Source organism: Magnolia sinica, chromosome 1, assembly GCF_029962835.1.
Source record: "Magnolia sinica isolate HGM2019 chromosome 1, MsV1, whole genome shotgun sequence".
Taxonomy (NCBI): Eukaryota; Viridiplantae; Streptophyta; class Magnoliopsida; order Magnoliales; family Magnoliaceae; genus Magnolia; species Magnolia sinica.
In genome coordinates this window covers 97,108,242-97,132,604 of record NC_080573.1, presented here as the reverse complement: position 1 = coordinate 97,132,604, position 24,363 = coordinate 97,108,242, and the positions used below count along the sequence as shown (strand labels likewise).

General features: G+C 35.9%; 1 non-coding gene across 1 annotated transcript; it reads left to right on the top strand.

Annotated features, from left to right (window-relative positions):
• Window positions 1-14,382: 14,382 nt before the first annotated feature.
• On the top strand, window positions 14,383-14,490 carry LOC131223118 (small nucleolar RNA R71). The gene has a single exon (XR_009160296.1). It is a non-coding gene; the product is annotated as a small nucleolar RNA R71 (small nucleolar RNA).
• Window positions 14,491-24,363: the final 9,873 nt, after the last annotated feature.

The following is a 24,363-nucleotide window of genomic DNA, read 5'->3' as shown; positions in this document are numbered from 1 at the left end:
ACTTACTAACATAGTCCACTGCTAACAAGTAAATATTCCCAAAGGATTTGGAGAATCGTCCCATGAAATCAATGCCCCATCAATCAAATGCTTCATTGATAAGAATGGGGTTCAGAGGAATCATATTTCGACAGGACAACTGAAAAGGCCAAGCTATATGTCCTAGAGGGGGGAGGTGAATAGGACTATGCCAAATTAAATCTTTAATAGTGGAATCTAAATGAATAAAGGAAAGATAACACTTTAAATAAATCACAGTACGGAAATGTAAAACAACCTCAAAATTTAAGTCTTGAGAGGTTGATACAAATATTTCTCTAAGGACAACCTTGCACCGTAACAACCAAGGGTTTATTGTAGGACAACCTTACAAGAACGGTTTAAGTATCAATATCTTAAACTGAACAGGAATACAAAGTAAATAGCAAGAATAGAAATCTAAACTATTACAACATTCCCCACAATGCTTGAAATGTAAATATTACAACATTCACATCCCCACATACATCCCACAACTTTGAAAGATAAAATATATAACAAATAACAAATAAACAAACATTCAAATCACAAGACAAAGAATTATAATGGTTCACCTATGTGTTCACCAACTATTAAACAACAGCCACACAGCTTACTACTCCATTCCTAATATCCTCACACAAGGGATATCATGGTTCACTATGAAAATAAGTTTTTCTCAGGTTCACCTAAAACCCTCACAATTGTGTCTTTCTAATGGCCTTACACAATTCAAAAACCCCACACTCTGAGTTTTCTGGCTCTCCTCAGATAACCAACACTTGGAGATTTTTCTGGCTTAATCTCAAAGAAACCAAAAACATAGAAGATTTACACAAATATAAAATACCTGGATTTCTCCTTTTGTAGCAGCCTGGAAGAACTAAATCAGAGTAGAAGTTCGAATAGAGAAGTTCAATGTCCAATACTCACTTTGAAATGGTTCTAAGTTCTAATTGATTTTAAATTAAATCAAGTTGGGCTAGCTCTATTTGATTTTGATTCCAAGAAGTGGAATATCACATTTTCTCTTTCAAATCAGATTGGAATACAGAAACAAAATCAAATATAAAAAGCTAACAAAAGAGAATATTAATCATGCACAATGTAGCATAAAAAGAACACAAGCTTATCTCTCAGAGTGATGCCTTGATTTTACTTTAATTGGATATAAAACTCTGAAATTGTGCTTTATTTATAGTTTCAGAAATCGCATCTTCGACTGGTCCTATGGACACTACGATTGGTCTTAGGACCAACAGCATTTTAAAATTTTGAGCGCGATTGGATAAAATCATTCCACGACTGGTCGTAGGCAATTCATGACTAGTCGTAAGTCCTCCATGACTGGTCAAGAGAAACCAGAATTCATTGCTCGAGTTTGAGTCGTAGCTGCAGGACTGGTCGTGAATGAGTCGGCACTGTTCACACGACCAGTCAAGCAGACTTTAAGACTGGTCGTAGCTCAACCAAAAAATTTTAAAAAATTTGCAACAACTTAGGACTGGTTTTGGAATTTCTTAGACTAGTCGAACCAATTCTAAGACTAGTTGAATAGAGTCCAGGACTAGTCTAAGTACAGACCAAAGCACATATAAAATAAGCAATTGACTTATGTATTCGAAATGACCTACCCAAAGGTCAATCTAAGGTCAATCATACTTAAGACATGAAGTATGAACATTAAACATTCTTTTCTTCAGATGATGGATGATCTTTGAAGATCATGAAGCTTGAGATCTCGACGCTTGATGAAGCTTAAAAGCTTGAACTTGTAGTTCTTGAGTTGTACTTCAGAGATCTTTGGAAGCTTGAACTTGTAGTTCTTGCGGTGTACTTCACCTTGAGTCTTGAACAAGATCTCTTAGCTTAAAAACTCTGAAGCTTTAGAGAAGAGAACAATGTACTTGATCTTACAATTCTTGAAGTAAATCATTGTACTTAACTTGAAGCATTGTCCTTGAGCATGAGATGCATTGCCTTAAACATATATATCAACGCACTACACAAGACAGATTATGGTTTTAGCACAACAAAATTTGACAATCAAAGGAGCAAATAACCATAGCACTTATAATCTCCCCCTTTGTCAAATTTGTGATAAAACACACTCAATAAAAATAAGAAAAGCATCTCAATAAAGAATCATGCACCAGTTATAAAAGGAAATCAGTTATAGCCTGGTTAAAGAATCATGCACCAGCTATCATCAACTAGCAAACATCATCATGAAGTAGGTAAAATACCTCCTTACTTACTCCCCCTAAATAGCACACATAAACCTATAAAAATTATGCAAATTATGGTATGTTACTGCCCCACATCCACATCCATTCCATATCCATAAAGAATCAATCTAAAGAAATATTTCTCCCCCTTTTTGTCACAATATGACAAAGGAAGCAAAGAAGAAATGGAAGAGGAAGACTTAACAAGAGAGTAATAAAGGAGTTAATTAGGCCAGATATGAAAGATATGTAAGCAAATTCAAAAATCACATATCAGTAACTAAAGTCAACCAAAGTCAGTCTCACAAACTGAAAGAAACCAAAGTTGTTTAAGAGTTATTATAGACCATAGGATAAAAACACTTAATCAGATCTTGAAGAAGGAGTAGGTATGGTAGGATCAAGTTAATGAAGGCCCTTGGTTAAGCACCTAAGATACTTGCGCATATATTTAAATTGTAAATCATGGGCAACATTTATGTTCTCTACCTTCTCCTCAAGTGCACGAAGACGAGCATTAAAATCGGATGGCTCATAGTCAGGATCATTTGTAGAGTCTGATTCAATTTCATCAAAAATGTCATCCATATTTATATCATCAGGAGGAAGATCTCCACCTTCTTCTACATTTCCTGCTTCAGCTCCACCACCACCCACATCCACTTGTCCAGGTGCCAATTCCAATTTCATCTTGTTTATATTTAAATTGTTGAAAATAAGATGATGAATGGGAGCCTCTCCAATAGGCATAGCAACTAGCATGTGAGTATCTAACACAATCATAAGATAGGCAAAAGGAATATCATTGTGTCCAGGATGGAGATGAAATTGAATGATAAAATGACTGATCAAAGATGGAAGACAAACTTGAGTACCAGAGACGATGGAATGCAAAACCTGAACCATAAACGAAGTCAGTTCTGTTTTGTTACCAAAACGTGGATACAGATTTGAAATAAGTATTCAATGAAGAACCCTGTATTTGGGTAACAAGTACTTGGAAGCAAGCGCATTCCCTTTATGAGTCCATTGCACATCCATGTTACATAATGCTCTAGTTAGTACACGTTTTTCTGATTCAGAGGGTTTCTCAACTAAAGTATGAATAAGAATATCCTCGTCATTAACAGGTATGTCCATTAGAGAAAAAATCAGATGACAGTCTATATCAAATGGACCTTCTCTAGTAGCTATTTTAAACGTTAAATTTTCAGTCAAAAAATTAGAAATGCAAATAAACATAGCCTGTGCAATAGATTGGTATGTTGGCCCACCCCAATGTAAGATGTTAGCCCAACCTATAGATTGGAGAAGTGGAAGGAGACCAAAAGGAGCAATGTGTTCAAGTCAACAGGTCACTCAACAATAACATTGTGCATTCTTAAATCTCGCACATGTAAGGGATCATCTTAGGGTGACTGAAGATGGCGCCTTATTAAAGGAGTCGATCTAGATGAGGAAGCACCACGGGAAGTTTTCTTTTTTCCTTTAGCATCCATTTGCAATAAGAAAATCAACGAAGCAATGAGTTGTAAAAGATGTGGAATGGATTTTCTCAAAACTAGATTGGGTGAAGAAAAACCCCAAAATCTTCAAGGAAACTTGAAACCAAGCACTTTAAGGAAGAAAATGAAAATATTAGAGCTTGAATCTACAAGAATAACTGAAATAATGCACTAACCTTGAAGAATCAAATATTTGGGTACAACTAGTCGTGCTACGGCCCATTAGAGAAGATAGAGGAAATGAGGAAGAAAGGATTTTTCTCCAAATTAAAAGGTCCAATGCACTACAGGACTAGTCGTGGGTCGTCCTCGACCAGTCGTGCCACGACTGGTTGAGTACGTCATTGACTGGTCGTGTAAAGACAAAAACATGCATTTTCACATAATTCTGAAATTTAAAATTATAATTTAATAAATATGTAAACTATAATACAGAAATGCATGAATAATTAATTTAAATTACACATACTAAGATCAAATTTCAATTTATTAAACCTTCTTTTGTCGAGCGGGTTACTGAAAATGTCAGCAAGTTGAGTCTCGGTTGGAATGTAATCCAAAGAAATTATTTTTTCTTCCACTAATTCATGAATGTAATGATATCTAATGTCAATGTACTTGGTTCATGAATGCTGGATTGGATTTTTAAATATATTTATCACACTAGAATTATCACAATATAAAACCATTGAATCCTATACAATTTCGTAATCACTTAACATTCTGTTCATCCATACAAGTTGAGTACATGCATTTCCAACTGCGATGTATTCAGCCTCAGTAGTTGAGAGCGATACGGAACTTTGCTTCTTTCTAAACTAAGAAACTAAGCAATTTTCGATATAGAAACAACCACCACTGGTTGATTTCCTATCATCGATATTTCCAGCCCAATCAGCATCAGTGAACCCTGCAAAGTGAACACTAGTATCATATGGATACCAGAGACCCAAATTAGCTGAACTTGTGACGTATCGCATAATCTGCTTAATAGTAGTTAGATGAGATTCTTTAGGGTCAAATTGATATCTAGCGCAAATACCAACACTAAAAGAAATATCAAGTCTACTTGCAGTTAAATAAAGTAAACTGCTAATCATACTACGATATAATTTAGGATCCACATTTTTACCTGTAGAGTCTTTTGAGAGTCTTAAAGTTGTACTCATAGGAGTATCAAAATTTTTCCTATTCTCAAATCTGAACTTTTTAATTAAGTTCAGAGCATATTTGGTTTGAGAAATAAAAATACCATTAGGTTGTTGTTTTACTTGCAACCCTAAGAAATAATTCAATTCCTCAACCATGCTCATTTTGAACTTAGATTTAATTAAGTCTGCAAACTCAACAGTCATTTTAGTATAGGTAGATCCATAAATAATATCATTAACATAGATCTACACTATTAAGATATGATCGTTAGGTTTCTTAACAAAAAGAGTCTTATCAGCACTACTCATTTGAAAATTATGACTTAGTAGAAACTTAATCAATTTTTCGTACCATGCCCTGGGAGCTTGTTTCAAACTGTAGACAGCCTTTTTCAAGCAATAGACATGATCAGTATTCTTAGAGTCTTCAAAACCCGTTGGTTGTTCAACATAAACTTCTTCATATAAATCGCCATTTAAGAAGGCACTCTTTACATCCATTTAATAAATTTTAAATTTTCTAAAGTAAGCAATAGATATAAATAGTCTGATTGATTCAAGACGAGCTACTGGGGCAATGGTTTCATTATAATCAATGCCTTCAATTTGAATGTACCCTTGTACAACCAGTCTAGCCTTGTTTTGAATTATATTACCAAGTTAATCAAACTTATTTTTGAACATACACTTAGTTCCAATAATATGTTTATCTTTACGTCTAGGAACAAGATACCAAACATCATTTCTCACAAATTGGTTAAGCTCTTCTTACATCACTACTATCCAGTTTTCGTCAGTAAGAGCTTCTTTTACGTTAGCTAGATCTATCTGGGATGTAAAGCATACGTAATTACATATATCTTCTAGTTGTCTACGAGTGCGCACACCAATGAGAGGGTTTTCAAGAATTTGAGTGGTTGGATGATCTTTAACAGTCCTTAGTTCAGAGTTAGTTTGATTTGATGAAGTATTTGGCTTATCAATTAAAAGAACTTCATCATTATCAGAACTTGAGGCAAGTGTATTTAAGTGATCGTCAATGACCACATTTATAGACTCTTGAATAACATCAGTCCTCATATTCAGTACTCGATATGCTCAACTGTTAAAAGAATACCCTAAAAAGATCCCTTCATCACTTTTAGTGTCAAACTTGCCCAGATTTTCACAGTCACATAAAATATAGCATTTGCTACCAAAATCTCGAAAGTATTTGACAGTAGGTTTCTTATCGAACCACATTTCATAAGCAGTTTTATTATTTATTTTCCTTTTATAAACCCGATTGATTATATAGCATGCAGTATTTATGGGTTCAGTCCAAAGATTTTTAGGGAGGTTCATATTATTCAACATTACATTTATCATTTCCTGAAGCATTCTATTTTTTCTTTCAACAATTCCATTTTATTGTGGTATTTTTGGTACAGAGAATCATATGATATTCCCTGATCGCAACAGAATTTCTCAAAACTGTCATTCTCAAATTCTGATCCATGATCACTACGGATCTTACAAACTTGAGAACCTTTTTCCATTTGGATTCGTTTGAGAACTCTTTTTACTTCATCAAGGGTTTATGATTTATCCATTAAGAAGGCTACACGGGTAAATCTGGTATAGTCATCCACGATTACCGGTATATATTTTTTGCCACCTCGACTCTCCATTCTGGTTGGTCCTATAAGATCCATATGAAAAAGCTGGAGCAGTTTTGATGTGGCATTGGAGTTCACCTTTTTGTGAGTACTCCCAGTTTGTTTACCAATCTGACATTCGCCACATATTTTGTCTAATTTTTGTAATTTAGGTAGACCTCTTATCAATTCTCTTTTGCTCAATCTATATAGATTGCGGTAGTGTACATGTCCAAGACGTTTATGCCATAACTCAGTTTCATCGGTATGGGCCATGTAATACAATTGATTAGATGAGCTAGAATCACTTACGATGTAGTAGTTTTTAGAAGTTCTACGACCAGTTAATATTACTAAACCCTTTCTGTTTAAAATTTCACATTGTAGGTTAGAAAATTTTACGCTGTCATTTTTATCGCATATTTGAGAAATGCTTAACAAGTTATGTTTTAAACCTTCTATATATAAAACATTCTCAAATAAAGGGTGATTAGAAAGTTGAACCGTACCTTAGATAATAATCCTACAATTGCTAGCATCACCAAATGTGACTGAACCATCAGCCATGTCTTTAAGATTGGTGAGTATACCTTTATCACCAGTCATAAGCCTTGAGCATCCACTGTCTAAGTACCACTTTGAATGACTTGTAGCTTTGAAAGTCATGTGAGCAACCAAGCACGTAACCTTAGGAACCCATTTCAAAATTATTTTGGGTTTAAGAGTATAGTTGGTCTTCTTATGTTTGTAGTTGCTGTAAGAATGACCCACTGAATTAGATTTTAAGAGATCCTTAAGCAAATCAACTATTTTTTCAACTAAAGGATTTTGGTTTTGATTATTATAGTTGATATGGTTACTTTTAGGTTTAAATGATTGAAATATTGTGGTATTTTTAGAAAAATTTTGATTAGAACTTTTCTCTTTTGAGTTTGAGGACTCTCCTTTTACAAACTTAGGAGGAGTATTTGTCTGTTTAGAAGGAATATATCTATCGTAGCCCAAACCAGATCAGTTGCCACATTTTCTTGATCCAGATAAAAGTATTTCTAACTTTGGATCACCTCGGGCATACCTCCATGTGTCCTTTAAACTCAAAAGTGAAGAGACTTCAAGTTTAAGTTTTTCATTTTCAGATTTAAGCAATAAGGGAAGTTTTGAAATCTAAATCGCATTTGCATTTTTCAAAACAATCTGAAATATGGAATTTTTCTAAAATAAGATAATCAAATTTTTCTTTAAGCTTTGAAAACTTTTCTTTTTGAAGTTTTAATTTAATAGTAATTTTACAACTTTCCTTGTAAAGAGCATTATAAGCATCTTAAAGATCTTCTTCATTTTCATGATCACTATTCAGATTTTCTACACTAGTTAGATCATTATTATCTGAAAAAGTGAACTTGGCTAGAGTCATAAGGGCTTTGACTTTATTGCTCGACTCGGTTTCAGAATCTTCTGATCAGAAGAAGCTTTAGAACCAGAAGATTCATCCCAAGTAGCCAACATACTCTTCTTTTTGAGTTTGTCCTTTTTAGGACACTTGTTTGCTAAATGCCCATATTCAAGGCAGTTGTAACATTGACTATCTTTTAATGATTTTCAAGTTTTAGTTTTAGATTTTTTCTTATCATTTGCTTTTTGAAAATCAACCCTCTTTTTACTTTTGAAAGTTTTGTTAAACTTTTTCGCTAGAAGGGCCATTTCATCTTCTGAGTTTTCTAAATTAGAATTGCTATCATTTTCTTGAGAACTTTTTTTAGAAGATTTAAGGGAAATAACTTTACCTTTAGGAGCTTTAAAATTTAACTCATAGGTTCGTAAAGAGCCAACTAGTTCTTCTACACTCATGTTGTTTGTATCACGAAGTTCTTGGGTCGCAGTTACCTTAGAATTGAATTGTTCAGGAAGTGAACGTAGTATCTTTGCACACACTTTACTTTTTGGGATTTTGTCACCAAGACCCCACATAGAGTTCACAATGTCATTTAATCTAGTATAAAAGTCCATGAACATTTCATTTTCCTCTATATGTATTTCCTCAAATTGGTTGTGAGGATTTGGACTTTAGATTTCTTGACAATTGATGTTCCCTCATGTGTCATTTCTAAAATATCTCAGGCTTGCTTTGCAGTATCACAGGATATAATTCTTTTGAAATCATCTGGTGATAGTGCGCAAGTGATTGCATTTAGTGCTTTTACATTGGCACTACTCTCACTTTTCTGAAGAGTGGTCCAAGAAAAATAAGGTGAGATTTTCATAGATTTGGATCCATTGATACTAGTTACTTCAATGGTAGGAGGGATCCATTCAGTCATTGTGCCTTGTCACACACTCTCATCCATGGATTTTAAGAAAATTCTCATTCTAGCTTTCCAATAAGCATAATTGGAGCCATCAAATGGAGAAGGCCTAGTAACTGAAAGGTTATCAAAATTTGACATCTTATAAATAGCTTAAATCGATTAGCTCAGGAAATAAATCCAAAAAATATAACAATTAAGGTGAGCAATTAGGCTCTGATACCACTTGAAAAGGCCAAGCTATATGTCCTTGGTGGGGGGGGGGGGGTGAATAGGACTATGCCAAATTAAATCTTTAACAATAGAATTTAAACGAATAAAGGAAAGATAGCACTTTAAAGAAATCATAGTACGGAAATGTAAAGCAACCCCAAAATTCAAGTCTTGAGAGGTTGATACAAATGTTGCTCTAAGGACAACCTTGCACCATAAAAACCAAGGGTTTATGGCAGGACAACCTTACTAGAACAGTTTAAGTACCAATATCTCAAGCAGAAGAGGAATAAAAATTAAATTGCAGGAATGGAAGTCTAAACTATTACAACATTCCCTATAATGCTTGAAATGTAAATATTACAACATTCACATCCACACATACATCCCACAACTTTGAATGATAAAAGATATAGAAAATAAACAAACATTCAAATCACAAGACACAAAGAATTATAGTGGTTCACCTGTGTGTTCACCAACTATTAAACAACAGCCACATAGCTTTCTACTCCACTCCTAATATCCTCACACAGGGGATATCAACGTTCACTATGAAAATAGGTTTTTCTCAGGTTCACCTAAAACCCTCACAATTATGTCTTTCTAATGGCCTTACACAATTCAAAAACCCCACACTTTGAGTTTTCTTGCTCTCCTCAGATAACCAACACATAGAGATTTTTCTGGCTTAATCTCAAAGAAACTAAAAACATAGAAGATTTACACAAATGTAAAATACTGGGATTTCTCCTTTTGTAGCAGCCTGAAAGAACCAAACCGGAGTAGAAGTTCGAATAGAGAAGTTCAATGTCCAATACTTACTTTGAAATGGTTCTAAGTTCTAATTGATTTTAAATTAAATCAAGTTGGGCTAGCTCTATTTGATTTTGATTCCAAGAAGTGGAATATCACAATTCCTCTTTCCAATCAGATTGGAATGCTGAAACAAAATAAAATATAAAAAGCTAACAAAAGAGAATATTAAATATGCACAATGTAGCTTAAAAAGAACACAAAATTATCTCTCAGAGTGATGCCTTAATTTTACTTTAATTGGATATAAAACTTTGAAATTCGTGCTCGATTTATAGTTGCAGAAATCACATCTTTAACTAGTCCTGTGGACACTACGACCAGTCATAGGACCAACATCATTTTGAAATTTTGAGCGTGATCAGATAAAACCATTTCACGACTGGTCGTAGGCACTTCAGGACTAGTCGTGAGTCCTCCACGACTAGTCGTGACCTGCACACGACTAGTCATGAGAAATCAGAATTCATTACTGGAGTTTGAGTAGTAACTACAGGACTGGTCGTGAATGAGTTGGCATTGTTCACACGACTGGTCAAGCAGACTCCAAGACTGGTCGTAGCTCAACCGAAATTTTTTAAAAATTTGCAACAACTTAGGACTGGTCTTGGAATTTCTTAGACTAGTCGAGCCAGTTCTAGGACTAGTCGAACAGAGTCCAGGACTAGTCTAAGAACAGAACAAAACACATATAAAATAAGTAATTGACTTATGAATCCTAAATGACCTACCCTAAGGTCAATCTAAGGTCATTCATACCTGAGACATGAAGTATGAACATTTAACATTCTTTTCTTCAGATGACGGATGATCTCTGAAGATCATGAAGCTTGAGATCTAGACACTTGATGAAGCTTGAAAGCTTGCACTTATAGTTCTTGAGTTGTACTTCAGAGATCTTTGAAAGCTTGAACTTGTAGTTCTTGTGTTGTACTTCACCTTGAGTCTTGAACAAGATCTCGTAGCTTAAAAACTCTGAAGCATTAGAGAAGAGAACAATGTACTTGATCTTGCAATTCTTGAAGTAGATCATTGTACTTGACTTGAAGCATTGTCCTTGAGCATGAGATGCATTGCCTTGAACATATATATCAATGTGCTACACAAGAACAGATTGTGGTTTTGGCACAACAAAATTTGACAATCAGAGGAGCAAATAACCATAACACTTACAACAACCCTCTCAATTTCTGACAACACTCACAAGCTTTGCAAAACTCATGAGTATCTCTGAATATCGTGGGCCAGTAAAAGTCACACTCATGATGTGCCAAACAATGAACATCACCGAGGTACGTAAATTTGTCCAAAGTGAACACTGCAGCTAAGAGTTCCTTCTCCGTAGTAGAGTAGTTCACTTGGGCAGAATTTAGAGTTCTACTTACATAGTGAATAAAGTAGGGCTTCTTTTCTTTTCTCTGGCCTAACACTGCCCCAATAGCATAGTCAGATGCATCACACATAATCTCAAATGGGATGCTCCAATCGAGTGGTTGCATGATAGGTGCGATAGTTAACATGCACTTAACCTTAATGAAAGCTTCTTGCCATTGTTCAGTCCACTCGTCTAGTGCATCCTTTTAAAGTAGATTACATAAAGGATGAGAGAGATGACTAAAGTCCTTTATGAATCGTTTATAGAAGCTGGCGTGTCCTAGGAAGGATCACATGTCATGTACGCTCTTGGGTGGAGGTAGGTTAGAGATAAGATTAATTTTTGGCTTGTCTACCTCAATTCCCTTGGATGAAATTATGTGTCCAAACACAATTCCCTTAGTAACCATGAAATGAAATTCTCCCAATTAAAAACTAAATTCTTTTCCTCGCATCGCTTTAGCACACATTTAAGATTTTCCAAATACTCACTGAAAGATAGACTAAAGACAAAAAAGTCATTCATGAAGACCTTTAAATATTTCCCCACCATGTCAAAAAAAATACTCAACATGCATTGCTGAAAAGTGGCAGGGCATTATATAGTCCAAATGGCATCCTTCAATAAGCAAAGGTGCCAAAGGGACATGTGAATGTTGTCTTCTCTTGATCTTTAAGAGCTATCTCTATCTGATTGTCTCCCAAATATCTGTCAAGGAAGTAATAATAAGAGTGATTGGCTAGCCTTTCCAAAATTTGATCTGTGAAGGGCAAAGGAAAGTGTTCCTTCCTTGTGATGATATTCAACTTCCTGTAGTTAATGCACATTCTCCAACAATAATAACTCTAGTTAGCACAAGTTCATTGTCGGCATTGGCTACGATGGCAATTCCGGACTTCTTAGGAACTACCTAAGTTAGACTCACCCATTGATTGTCGGATATATGGTATATGAAACCCACATCCAACAACTTAATTACCTCAGCCCTAACCACTTCTTTCATATTTGGATTGAGTCGACATTGTGGTTGTCTGGAGGTTTTTGCATTATCCTCAAGATAGATGCAGTGAGTACAAATTAAAGGGTCAATTCCCTTGAGGTCTGCAATCGACCATCCAAGAGCTCCTTTATGCTCAATGAGAGTGGAAATGAGCATACTCTCTTATTCTTTCTCGGGGTGGGAAGGGATCACCACCAGGTATGTCTCATCTTGATCTAAATAGACATAATTAAGATCGATGGGTAGAGGTTTTATGTCAAGCTTCTGTGCTTTGAGGTTAGACGGTAGAGGCACTGCATCGGTTTGGGGCAATTTTTCAAATTGTGGCCTCCACTGATTAACTTCAAGTGACGGTGTATCATCAAGCAAGGCATCCATCTCCTTAATCATGTCATTATCTAAATCAGGGAAGTAGGCCAAGCACGTCTCTAGAGTGTCAGAGTATAGAGTCAGGAGTACTCTATCTTCTATGAAAGAATCGATCATGTTAATGTAATATGTATCGTCATCATCCTCTGGCTATTTGTTCATGTTGAAAAAGATGTTGAGCTCCAATGTCATATTTTTAAAAGATAAATTCATAATTTCATTCCTACAATTAATGATAGCAATTGATGTAGCGAGGAATGAGCGACCAAAAATGACGGGTATTTGAGTGCTCACATCTATGATGGGTTGAGTATCCAGGACAATAAAATCTACTGGATAGTAGAATTTATCAACTTGGACCAATAAATCCTCAATCATCCCTATCGATACACGAACTGAGTGATCGGCAAGTTGCAATGTAATCTTGGTGGGTTTTAATCCGCCTAGACCCAATTGTTCATAAACTGAGTAAGGGATCACACTTACACTCGCCCCCATGTCAAGAAGTGCATGCTCAATCTTGTGGTTCCCAATTACACGAGTGATGTTGGGCTATGGAGATCTTTGTATTTTTGTGACACATCTTACTTAAGGATGACATGCACTTTTTCAGTTATAAAGATTTTCTCTTGTATGTTTTGCTATCTTTTGGTCATACATAAATCTTTCAGAAATTTAGCATATGAAGGGATTTGTTTAACGGCATCCAGTAGAGGCATATGAAGGGATTTGTTTAACGGCATCTAGTATAGGGATGTTTACCTTCACTTACTTAAGAACCTCTAGAATATCCTGAGAGTTAGAAAGAGGTTTTGGTGCAATCAATTGTTGAGGGAATGACACAATCGGCTTCCTTTGAGGTTCCTGTTTTAAGCCATGTGAAGCATTGTTAGGTCTGTCATTCTCATCTATTTCTTGGTCCTTAGGCTTTTTAGTCCTCACCAGAATAAATTTGTCAATTGTCTTCTCACTCCTAAGAGTGGTGATAGACTTATCCTGCTCCATTTGTTTTGAAGAGCTTGGGTCACTAATTTCATATTGCTATTTTGGGTTGGGGAGAGGCTGAACCGGAAGGATCCCTTTCTCCCCAATCGAATTTTTTGTTTTAAGCCCTTATATGGCCTTTGTAAGGTCTTAAAAGGCTTACAACAAATATTGATTAAAAAGCTCATGGTTTTATATATGTTTTAAGACCGAATCCTCTTGAGGTTTCCTTTGATTCAAAAATTGCTTAAGTATCCCTTGAGGGGTAGCCGTTTATCCATTCCTCCAACATAAGTTTAAATAGTTCCACCAACTTGAGTTATATGTATTTGAGGTGGGTCCATTGAAAGGTTTTTGGCAGTTGGTTATGGTATTTGATTACTCATTCAATATTTCTTGAAAAGTAGGAATTGTTGAGCAATTCTCAGTTGTATGTATGTTACAAGCAAAAATACCACAAACAACTTCTGCAGTCTTTTCAGGTTTTGCCTTCTTAAGTTCCATGGCCTCGACTTTTTTGTGAGTATGGCCACTCTTGCATTTATATCATCTTCCTCTTTTAAAACATAAATTTCTCCCATTTCCTTTGATTGAGTAGGCTTAGAAGTAGTAATTCTTAATGAGGTATCCCATGATTGAATGTTTTCAGAAAATTTATCAAAATAATCCCATGCATCATCAACTTCCTTATTCATGAATTCCCCGTTACACATCATCTCCACAAATTGTCGCATGGGTGAGGTCAATCCCTCATAGAAAAAGCTTGTTATATGTCATGTTTCATAGCCGTATTGTGGACATGAATTAATGAGATCCTTAAATCGCTCTCAACATTTAAAGAAGGCCTCATCCTCTTTTTATGCAAAATTCATGATCGCTTTCCTTAAGGTATTGTTTTATGATAGGGGAAGAACTTTTTAAGGAACTCCCTTTTCATCTTAGCCCACGTGCCAATGGACCTTATCTTAAGGAATGTAACCACGACTTACCCTTTTCTTTTAAAGAGAAAGGAAACAATTTCAGTCTAACTGTATCCTAAAACACGTTTGGGAAGTGTAATGTAGATATGATTTCATCGAACTCTTTCATATGCAAGTATAGACTTTGAGATTCTAGTCCATCAAACTTAGGGAGGAGTTGAATTATCCCTTGTTTAATATCCACAGTTCCTGCATTCAATGGAAATATCATACAGGATGGTGTACTCACCCCCGCCGGTCATAAATAATCTCATATAGTACGAGGCAAGGGTGCATTCTGCACCTCGTTTTCATCTTGAACTTCCTCAACTAGATGTTGAGATTGATTTACAGTCATCACTTCTATTGACTCAGAGGGTCTCAAATAGTGTCTAATCCTATGAAGAATAGGCAACCCTTCGACTAATCCTTCTTCATTCAAAAGATGTAGAGTGTTATCATGGACCCACTTGGGCATGAAACACTCTCAACCCTCAAGTAACTAAACAACTAAGCCAAAAAAAGAAAACTAGAAAAACTAAAATAAATAAGAGATCTAGAAAAGATAAGAGAGAGGGTTGGAACAAAATTACCGAATAAAAGTTGCTATGTTAGGATCCTACAAAATAGAAAACAATGTTAGTCTCTAAAATTAATTTTTTTTTAAAATCCTAATCTAAAAACATAGAAGAAAAATAAACCCAAATTTTAACATAATTTTAATACTAATTCATTCCAGAAAAAGGTAGTCGTAGTCCCCGGCAATGGCACCAAAAAATTGTTCACTGCCCCAACTGTAGGGTCGCGATGTAGTAATAACTCGGTAAGACTGAGGTTGAACCCACATGGACTAAACTTGTACGTATTCTGAAAATAATTAGAACTAGAACTAGAACTAGAAAAATATCTAAATTGAAATCTGAATAATTAAGAGTAATGGTGAATAATGTTGATTAAAACTTATAAATTTAAAGGTGAAAACTAGGGTGCTAAGGATTCACTTGTAGCTATCAAGATGCTACCTTACTTTATTCAAGGAACACAATTGGAATTGGAGTCCTATCTTATCCAATTGGAAGATAAAGCAATTTAAATCAAATCTGAACCTTTCATTGACCTAATTCTCAATGGAGGAGAATTGTAATGATTGGAAGGGATTTCATCACCCTACCATGCCCAGGAGACAATGGTGAACAACGGGATTTACCAATCTCACTATCTCAAAACAGGAAAAGAAGATATTCAAAGCTATCACAACATCTGTTGTAATTTAAATCACAATAAATTATAGAAAACTGAAAATATTCTCTTAATATCAAACTGAAAATCAATGAAGTTCAATAAGAACAAGAATCAAAGCAAAATAAACATCCAAACACGCTACAAGCTTCACTTCTTAGCCGTAGCTAAGAGGTTTAGCCAACCATAGACATGATTGAAATCAAATCTCTCGAAAAAAGCATGAAAAATAAACTAAGGAAGAAGAAAAACTCTTTAGTAGTTGTTCCACCCTTGTATGTGCTCTTTGAGACCTTTCCAAACCCTAGAAGATGCTTTAGAGCATCCTAGGTTGTCTTATTTATAGTTTTGGAACTACAACTTTCACACCGAGTTGGAAAAATCTAGAAATCGCCTCAAATTTACACACTTTGCGCAGTTTTTCAAAATAGACTCGGAGTTTAAATCGCCTCAAATTTACGCACTCTGCACATTTTCCCAAAATGGACTCGGAGTTTCAGAATATACTTTTTCAGGACAATTTCAAGAATATGTTTATTTTCAGGACAATTTCAAGATTCCTTTTCCTCACTTCAAATATTTGATTTTCTTCATTCCTCACTTAGTTTTCTTAGATCTTTGGAATGTGAATTCTTCATTAATGACTTCAAAATCTCTAAATCTTCATTTGGTAATATTTTGAGCATAAATCTTCCTTTTTGCATCAATTTCACTTTAAGCTCTCGAAATCACCTCGCACGTGAAAACATACATAATCAAATTAATTAACCACTATCATGTTTATAAAACTAAGGTATAAATAGGGGGAATATGCAATATTTCACACGTAACGTTCGAAGAAAGAAGGTCCTACCATCATTAGAAATCGTCAATAAAAATGCTAAAGAACTTCATGTATCATGTTTATAAATCACTATAGACGATTGGCGCCAACCATTTGTTGATTATCTCAAATATGATATCCTAGCAGGATGTCCATCGTAGAAATTATAGATTAAGCAAAGATCAAAGAAATTCATCATATGCAATGAAGTGTTGTATACAAGATCTTATAATGGGATGATGTTAAGATGACTGGATAAAGAGGAAGCAAGTTGTATATTGAAATAAGCTCATTCAGGTGAATGTGGAGCCCATCAGGCCGATCGAAATTCATTTCATCAGGTACATCGAATGGGATACTACTGGCCTACAATGTTTAAAGATACGATAGCTTATGGAAAGTAATGCCATGAAAGTCATATCCATGACGATATCATACATGTACCTCCTGAGGGCGTGTTTAGGTAGTAAGATTAGAAGGGATTAGGTGGGATGGGATTCATATGGTCCTATGCCAATTCCACTCCATGTTTGGGAAGAATGGAAAAGCTTGGAATTAGATTAGATGGAATTGCATTGGGTCCCGTGCCAATTTCACTCAATATTAGCAAGTTGTGTAGGTCCCACCATGATGTGTGGGCTATATCCACATCGTCCACCCATTTTTCAAGATTATTTTGGAGCATGGGTCAAAAAATCAGGTAAATCTAAAGCTCTAGTGGACCCCACCATAGAAAGCAACAGGGATTGAATACTTACCATTGAAAACTTCTTTGGGGCCACATAAGTTTTGGATCTACCTCATTTTTAGGCCTACTCCATAAAATGAGGTTATAAAACAAATGAAAAGTTTAGATATAACACATGTGTGTTATTCTCAGTAATTTCAAATGATGGTGGCTATATCCATTCAATGTACCACCGTATTACCAACAAAGCATGACATTAATCTTATCCCATGGCAACAGGGGACAATCCCTTCCATGGGTAATAATTATGTTTTTTGAATCCCATCCCACCTAATCCCTTCTAATCCCACCGCCCAAACACACCCTGAAGATCTTCACCAGTCAGTAGCTTCATGGCCCTTTGCAACATGGGGGCTTGACATCATCGATCCCATTAATCTACCTTCATCTAAAGGACGACAATACATTCTGGCAGCGATGAATTATTTCTCCAAGTGGATTGAAGCGATTGGACTATGAAATGTCAAAGAAAAGGATGTCGTAGATTTCATCTGACATGTGATCCTATATCGTCATGGCATCCCGAAAAAGATCATCACCGACAATGGCACTCCTTTTAAGAATAGAGGTATGGAGAAATTATGCTAGAAATTTGGCATTCAGCATTCGTTCTTGATTCCTTACTATCTGCCAACTAATGGATTAGCAGAAGCTTTCAACAAAACAATTGTAAAAATATTGAAGAAAATCGTTATGGGAAATAAATGTCATTGAGATGAAAAGTTACAGGAAGCTTTATGGGCCTATCGAACTACCCACCATATGACGACAAAAGCCACACTTTATTTGTTGGTTTATAATGTTAAAGCAATCATCCCCATCGAAACACAAGTTACGTCACTCGAGGTAGCAATACATGAATCTATTATAAATGATGAAAATGCCAAGATAAGGCTGACCAAACTAGATATGTTTGATGAAAAATGGATAGCAGCCCAACATCGATTGGAACTATACTAGGAAAGAATATCCGCTCGTTTGATAAGAAAGTCAAACATCACTCCTTTAAGAAAGGCGACATGGTGCTAATGTTGAAAAGACCCATAGTGGTCACTCGTAGAACTGGGGGCAAGTTAGACCTTAAATGGGACGGTTAGTATGTAATAACTGAAGCATACTCGAATGGAGCTTATCAAGTTATGGATCAGAACAGATAAGACATCAGAATACTCCTCAATGCCCGCTTCAAAAAAAAATATCATCCTTGAAGATTGTCGAAGTTTTGATTATGAAGATTATCAGGATAATTTGTCTTAATCAAAAGGGGGCAAGACAAGCAGAATGATGAAAAAAGCCTCAAAGGGTAACGCCATGTATTCTTCTCAATATACAAATGAAAATGCACAAATTCTTAAGCATATCAAAATTATTTGTGTCATATCACCGATTATCACCAAGGGCCTATTATTATCACCGATAATTATTATCGTCAATGATTGTTACAATCACCGATTATCATCAAATTGAAAATATCACCGATTATCGCTATCACCACCAAATTGATACTATCGCTAATTGCTGATTGTTAATGCACAAGTCATTATCACCAAATCTATATTAACACCAAATAGATACATTACTTCAACCAAAAATACTATCAAAATATTATTTGGGATGGCGATTCATCATTTACGACAGTGGAATGAGCTTATACGACCAACCACGCATAAGCCTTATATTATCAACGATAGCGATTTATCATATATAGCAGCAGAGTGTACCTATACGACCAACCATGCATAAGACCTATCATATCGGTGACTCATCAAATATTATACGGGCAACTGTGAAAAGCCAGTGGCCCTAACAAGCCCATGAAGGCAATCACATGCTTAGACCCATGTGAGCAGTGGAGTGTGCCTATACGGCCAACCACGAGTGAGACCAATGCCGTTTGTATAGCTTCTGACAACACCATGGGAGATGGTAAGAGAAAATGCCCTCTCATGAATGGGTTAGACCTTGTGGGCAAAGAAAAAGCGGGATGCAGGATGCACTCTTTAGCTCGTCCATAGATAGGCCAACCATGCATAAGACCCCCCAACTTTCTGACTTGATTTCAATACAAAATCATGGGGATGGGCCCTCTAAACGAGATACCCCCTCGTCGATGGACTGGCAACCTTGGATTTGGTACTCCTTAAGATAGCCTTGTGAGCCCCGTGAATTCTAAAGAGTTATTGCAACCAACCCTGTGCGTAAAACCTACTGAGTTCACTGCCTTAGTAGCTTCGCTGGGCCCCTCTGATGGATAGTGGTTTGTGAACTCCCTGCTGCAATGGTGCGGCGAACTCATAAGAGTTACAGTGGCCATTCGTGTAAGGCCCCTGACTCCAACTACTTAAGATCTAAAAAACTGTGTGCTCCAACTACTCAAGAACTTAAACTGTGTATGATGTCTTTAGAACTAACTAAATTATAAATTAGTTCCTCCTATCAAAATGAATACCACATAGGCCACACTAACGATAAGATGTGTTGCTATCTCATTGAATTATGAATTGCATAACATGATTATAAACCTCAAAATAATAAATTAAAATCCTACATATGTATGTACTCATCCATTGTATTTCTAAGGTATGCTAAATTGGCAGTATGTTATATTTGCCAATTATTCGTTATGATAAAATGAATCATGCATGTGAGAAAATTCAGTATGTATATATACTCATTATGACAAGATCTCAAAATGACAACATGTAGAAGTTTAGCATTATAAATTATTGCAAAATGATATTAAGAAAAAAAAATATCATAGTTCTCTTTGAATGTTCAAAAAACCAATATATGTTGTCACAATATCTGTTTAAATCAAATTCAAATTACAGCAATATCGGACTTATGCTCAAGAAGGCTTGCTGCTTCCTACCTAAAAGAAGGGATAATGAATGAGTTGTCTTCTCCAAGAGTTAATCCTTCAACATCAATTATGGGTCTTCAATTATAACTTGTTTATCCTTCCAAAGATGACTATGGCGTCTTTTTGTCACTTGCTCTCTTGATGATGAAGGAAAGCTATCCCGTAAAATCCGCAAGGGCGGAGGAGGGTGGAATTACAAAGAATCATCATTCTCTTCTGGACGGTTCGATGTTCCAAATATATGAGATGTATCTTCCGAAATCTTTATAGGAGTACCAAATGTTTTCCATTCTTCAAGGATATTAGCAAACTTCATTTCACAAATAGGATCTTTCGAAGAAATCTTTATTTAAAATTGGCTTGGAAAGGGGGCATGATCTGTCTCTTCAATACAACCTATGCCTTGTTTCGACTAATAAATTTTCACACACGGCAGAAGAATCTATATGGCACAATCTATCGAATGATAATTGTGCACCAAAAAATATTGATGAGCCCACCAACGCATTCAATAATAAGAAGCATGAACCAGATAGTTGTAACCAGAAATTATGAACTGTGATCCAGTGTGTATGGTCAAAAGCTACCTCCATACCAATGCCCAGTTATATGGCCCGATACCATAACTTCTCATTGTTCTTGTGACAATATCGCAAGTTTTTGGTATTGTCTAATCAAAACCAAATTTGTTCCTGCTAATATAGTTCCTGCTTGGATAATATAGTTCTTGCTAAAAAATTTAACCTTTCTTAATGGAAGAGTACCAGACCTGATGGAAACAACGAATGTATGCTCACCAAAAAAAATAGAGTCATCATCGATAACTTCTATATCCTCTGGAAAGCTAGTTAGCGAAAACTGAAAGAAGTCGATAGGATCACTACTCTCTATGTTCCTGGTGACCTAAGTATATGATTTTTCAATCATTTTTCTCAGTTGATAATTCTGGAGTGGGAGTTGATAAGGATTTGAATAAGCTCTTTCTGAATCGACAAAGGTCCAAGGAAAGTATACTCTTAACCAACTTATGAAAAAATGATAAGGAGAACAGATTGAAGAAGGCCTGGAGGTTAAACTTTCATGATAGGAAATGATATCTCCAAAAGCACGATATAGTGAACAAAGGACTGGAGGAGCCAAAAAATACTTCCAACCTTCTGCCATTGTGCCCGCAACCACGAAGAGTCCTGGTCTAGTGATTTCTGCTTGTTTTGAACTAAGAAATATCACTAAGCATAGCCAATAAACTAAGAAAGCAGCCAGTTCACAAGAACTATATTTAACAGTACTCCTGATATTTTTATGAATGGTTTTGAGCTCTCGATGATTCTGACTCACAAAGCTATCAAGATAATGATACGATTATCAAACTGGTGATGTGAATATGTATATAAGATGAAGACTCTAAAGAGAAAGAAAAGAAAAGAAGTATACCGTAAGTTTCGGGAGAAATGAGCTAGCCAATCAAGGGAATGAATTTCATCAGTCTATTGGAATTTAGCCATTTCCTCGAAGAGTTCAAGAGCAGTCTTTAAAATTTTAAATTTATTTTCTACGGAGATGCGAGCAAATTCTTTGTTCGAAGGCATGTACTCGTCGAAAATATTACCCATGATAGGAAGTGTAACGTCTCGAAAAAAAACTATACAAGGACCCGAGTATCACCTCAGGCAGAATCACCTACGAACAGTAGCTTATCATAATTTAGGCAAAATTTAGTTAAGTACCAAACTAAATAATCAGTAGATTAAGCTTGGGCCACCATTTCTATAAATGAGAAGACCTAAAACTATTAATACTACTGACTCAATACTACATAAAGACCTAGGAAAAATCCCAAGAGCCTGTTGCTCTCGGGAGTGCATTGAAACCCCGTATCGGACCTGGACCGCACGTCGAAAGTCTGAAGACTATGAAACTATAGGGTTATATCCATCCTACTGGGCTTGACAACCATCGCGGGAATCAAGCCCAAATAGTATCCAGAAATGCACAACTTGAGCCCTGAGTAAAGTGTGTGAGAAACGTGAATACCTTTAGAAAATGTATTAAAACTTAAGTGAATTGGGTCATTCGCTTACACACGAAATTGACGATTTCAGACTGTCAGTTTCTGACCAAACTTCACCCATAGGAAAAGGAAATTTCCCTGCACATATCCGTACACTTGTGGCCCCGATCGAGCAAGTTCGACCATTGATCTGATGCAGGTCCTCCACGGTTGATTGGTTTGTCTAATCGCACTAAAATTACATCCTGGCATAGATCCACTGTCAGAGAACTTACCCTATGACGTATGTGAGTTGTGGACCTCCCTATGTGCCCTGTTTGTCAAAAACAGTCGCCCTTTGGATATAACCTAAGTATACCATGGCCATGGGGCCATTTACATCACTTCTAGGCCTATATATAGCCCCTATACCACCCCACCTCTCTCTCATACGAATTTCTCCAAACCCTAAGAGAGAGAAGAGAGAAAAGAAGAGAAATGAGTAAGGAGAAAAGAGAAATCTTGGGAGATTGCTACAGTGTTTCTCTCCCACTACTCCACGCCTCGAATCACCTTCGCATTTCACGACACCATTGGTTTCAGCTACGATTTAGGTAAGAAACACTAACCATAATCCTGATTTAGAGATCTAGATAGAGTAATCAACAAACTAGCTAACTTATTTCGTTGTTTAGGTGTCCGACGTTCCATTTTTGGGAACATAGAGTTTGAAGCGAGTCTGAATCGAGTATTCCGACAAAAGGTGTGAACTATAAACGTTTAGGTTATGGTTTTCAATGCTTTTAATGTCAGCTAATGATTTATGTCTAACTTGATTACTACCATATCGTCTTAGACACATCGATTTCGATGTATTATACATGTATGAACTATGTTGAACAAATATGCATCCTATGTGTTTGTTGAAATGTTTAAATGAACATATAAATATGATTTGAGTTTACCATGACTATTAATCTAGTATTCATTGTTACTATATGCATAATGACCTCTTTGTATAAGGATTTGCTAAAATATATATTGTAACTAACCTAGTTTATATATTTGGTGAAGCGTAGCCTAAGTGTTTGATAAATTGTCTGAATGTGAAAATGTTGATGATTTGTATTTATTAAGAGTATTAAGATAGGATTCTCAATTACCTTGATCATATGTATAGTTTCTTTCATATAATCATATTTGCCGCTACAAAATTTATGGTTAAAATGCAAGGGTTATGTAATATGATCAATGTGTTTGATGAAATGCGCAAATGAGGATTTCACTTGGATTATTTGTTACATGTTGAATTGATTATCACATGTATTTACCTATTGCATCTGAGTAAGATTGGGGCTACAACGTAGCCCATGCAATCGGTAACAGTCCATGTACAGGTGATCGAATTAGTCTCGCCACATTGGGTAACTCGACGAATCTAGGTTGTCACGCCCCAAATTCGAAAATCGGATTCACAGGAATCTCGATCGCCGGATCCGGTGCCGACAGCCTCCGTAGTACCCGATTCTCAGCTCCCAGTGCCCATATGCCAGGTTCCGATCCTGGGATCTTACAAGGAGGATTTTTCAATGTTCATTTATCTCGTAAGAAACATAGCCACAAGTTTACCCAAATCACAAAGGCAACATCGTCATCACATATCCACTAATATAAACATTTGAATACAATGCTGAAAGGAAAATACATATGTCAAAATCAAAGCTCTAAAAGTCAGCTACTTACTCTAAGCTCAACGCCGTTACAACCTAACATCACCTGCACGCATCTATCGTGCATAAGCTTATAGAAAGCTTAGAGGGTGGTGTAAGTGTGTGCACAAGGTAAGTACCAAGTATTCAATATAATGCCATAATCATACAATATCGGAAATACTGGTAAGATCATGAATCATACGATATCAGAGTACACAATACAGATCAGCTATACAAGAAAGGAGTCATAAAGAGCTAAATATCAAATGTCAAGGATGCAATGCAATATACAATTTCTGATGAGTTCACGAATACCGTTAGCCGTATCTAGACCATATATATGTAGAAACACAGTAACTCAAAATGTCATATGTCGTGGATGTAATGCAATATGCAGTGCGAATGGAATGACTATGCTAGAGTGTGAAGT